Source organism: Hipposideros armiger, unplaced genomic scaffold (assembly GCF_001890085.2).
Source record: "Hipposideros armiger isolate ML-2016 unplaced genomic scaffold, ASM189008v1 scaffold_824, whole genome shotgun sequence".
NCBI lineage: Eukaryota > Metazoa > Chordata > Mammalia > Chiroptera > Hipposideridae > Hipposideros > Hipposideros armiger.
In genome coordinates this window covers 322,586-325,464 of record NW_017732174.1, presented here as the reverse complement: position 1 = coordinate 325,464, position 2,879 = coordinate 322,586, and the positions used below count along the sequence as shown (strand labels likewise).

The 2,879-nt window shown below is 58.8% G+C and overlaps 1 protein-coding gene across 5 annotated transcripts in view; it reads left to right on the top strand.

The window, feature by feature from the left end:
• CIC (capicua transcriptional repressor) overlaps positions 1 to 2,879 on the top strand; it is a 23,461-nt gene that overhangs the window by 8,723 nt on the left and 11,859 nt on the right. The window lies entirely within an intron of this gene.

Here is a 2,879-nt window from a genome sequence, read left to right as displayed (position 1 = left end):
TGGGTGGGTGGGTGTCTATGTGGGGAGCGGGTGAGGGGATCTGGGGACATCGGGGTGGTGAGCCTAGGTGGGGTCCCGTACAGGGTGGCGAGCCGTGGGCGGCGGGGGCGGGGTGCCCTCCGGGCTCAATAAACGGGCCGTGAGTTCAGAGCGTGTCAGCCTGTCCCTCAGTCTGTCAGCATCCTTGGCTGCATGCCCCAGGCCTCTGGGCAGGCCTCGGCCTGTGCCGCCCTGGGTGGCAGTTGGTGTCTCTGTCTGGGCTCCCTGTCCCCAGGCTGTGGTGGGGTGGTGCTGTGGGGAGGGACTGTTTAGGGCCAAACTCTTTGTGGAGTTGGTTATGGAGTGGTACAGGGGGGTGGCTGGCTGCACTATAGTTGTGCTCAGTACCTGCCTTGTGAGGGGTGGTGTTGCACCCCCTCTCAGATGGGGCTGGGGCCCTGGTTTGGGGAACCTCCTCAGCATTTTCTAACTAGGGAGGCCCCAGTTAGGGTTGGGGATGGTTGGAGAGATGGAGCTGTGTACATATAGGACCTGCTCCCTCTTCTCCACTCCTGATCACCCCCGCCCAGGGTTTCTCCACTCCAAACAATGGAAGCTAAGTATAGGGCTGGCCCAGTGCCCAGGGCAGAGGGGCCCTTCCTGCCCGGATTCCGGCCCCTCCCTGCCAGGCTGGGCCCCCACTTGGCTGTACCCTCCCCTGTAAGGGGCCTCTTCCCAACCCTCCTATGTGGGCACTGTGTCTTCTACCAGATGTGCAACCCTTCCAGATGTGTACGGCCTGCTTTCTCTGCTGTGCCAGGCCTAACTTTTTCTCACCCAACAGAAGTGGGCGAGCATGGGGCACAGTTCCTCTCAGCTCTGTCCCTGGGCTGCACTGCAGTGGGGAAGGGGTTAACTTGCCAATAGGTGACTCACCGGTGGGAAGAGGAGGGGGCAGCGGTGGGGAGATAGCAGCCACATTGATTTCAGCCTTGATTTCTGCCTCACATTGCAGTCCCTGGGGCAGTGAGGTAATGGAGGGTCTGAGTCTGGGGCTGCATACAGAGGAGGGGGCAGTCACTTAATAGTCCCTCTGGTGGCCCCTCCAGGCTCATAGCCAAGTGTCTGGCCCTGCAGTCTCTGGAGGTCAGAAGGCTACAGACCTCTCCTTCCCCTCTGGGCTCAGGTTACCCGGGTTTTGCCCCTTCTCCATGCCTTGCCCTCTGTTAGTGGATGGGGCAGGCTGGGATAAGGATTTGTCTGCTCCTGTCTCTGACCCCACCTGTGTGGGAGCCCAGGCTTGGTCCATCTGAGCCTGTACAACCTTTACCTGCCCAGGTGTGACCCCAGGCCTCTACCTCTACTGGGTGTGGCCCCAGGGGCCTTCTTGGGTGATCCAAGGCCTCTGCATCTCTGTCTGCTGGGCCTCAGCCCCTTGCCTGTGTCTCAGTGTGTGCCCTCTGACCTTTCTGTAACCCGTCTCTCTCTGTATCATTGTCTAACCATATTCCTGGACCTCTATTTGGGAGTCTCTGCCTGTGTCCACCCAGAGTTTAAATTTTCAGTAGTGGGAAGAGCACTTTAGTTGGAGCCCTTGGCTGTTATGTCTGGCTGCATGATCTTGCACAATTCATTCGGTTTCTCTGAGCCTCATTTTCTCATCTGAACAATAGGCATAACAAAGTGTTCTTCCCTAGTGGCTGTGAGGATTCAGTGAACAAGATAATACATATGAGCTCCCAGCACAGCAGCCTCAATGTTAGTTTCCTTCTGCCTCACCCTTTCCTGGAAGGGGTGGCTCCCAGTCTAGGGTGGTAGGGCCAGCCCATGGTGGCATTCTGTGGCCCCTTGACTTACACTGTGAGGTAGAGGGTCCGGGGGTGGCTGCTGAATGTCAGTCAATGGCCATGGTCTTCTGTACACCTGAAGGGCCAGGGTATTGAGGTAGTTAGTGCTCACTAGGGTAAGTTTGTATAGTGTGTGGGGTCACTGATGGTGGTGTCTGTGAGAGTTAGTCTGTGTTGGGGATAGGAGTGCCAGGAAGGCCGTCTGAAAGTGTGAAGATGGAAGTGTATGTGTGGTTGTGTGTGGGGGATATGGGGTGTGTGTGATGGACTGTGAAGAGGTATGCAGGATCATTCTGTTTGATATGTTGTTTGTATGATTCATATGGGCCAGAGAACGTGTGAGGATATGCATTCATGCAACGTGTACTACAGGGCATGTATGAAATGGTTCACAGGAAGATGGGTGAGAACGAGTGTATTTGATGGTGGGCGGGGAGTGATGGACCGTGAGTGTGGGAGGGAGTACATGTATGTGAGCAGGTGTTCAAGGTTTGTGACTTTGTGTGTGACTGTAAGACCGAAGGTACATGTGACCGTGGGGTGTGTATGAAATAATGGGTGTGGCAGGCAAGTCTTGTCTATGAGGGCTGGGGGTGTGTGTGTGTGTGGAGGGGGTTGTACGCGCGCGCAACGACGCGGGCGGGCGAGCACTGGTGTGAGTTGGTTTGAGGGCTCACGGGTGGCTCCCCCAACCGTACGCGCAGTTCGTCTGCCCTAAGGGGCCTTGCGCGCCCACGTGGGCTGAGCCGCGTGTGAGCGTGTTGTTCGCGCGTACTGGACACACGGCACCACACACAGCCCCTGGGCCTCCGCAGCGCAGCGCCCTCAACCGCCGCCCCCCTGGCTCGGCGCCTTTACTGCAGTGCGCTCGCCCTGCCTCCCTCCTCTCGCGGTCCCGCCCGGGCCGGCTAGGGGCCAACCGGAGCCTGCCCCGCCCTGCCCTTATTTGCATATGACTGACGTTCCCCCGGGGCGGCCAATGGGGGTGGGCGCGGCGGGGACTGACCCGCGCGCGGCGGCTGCAGCCAATGGGCTCGCGCGCGGGGGGCCGGG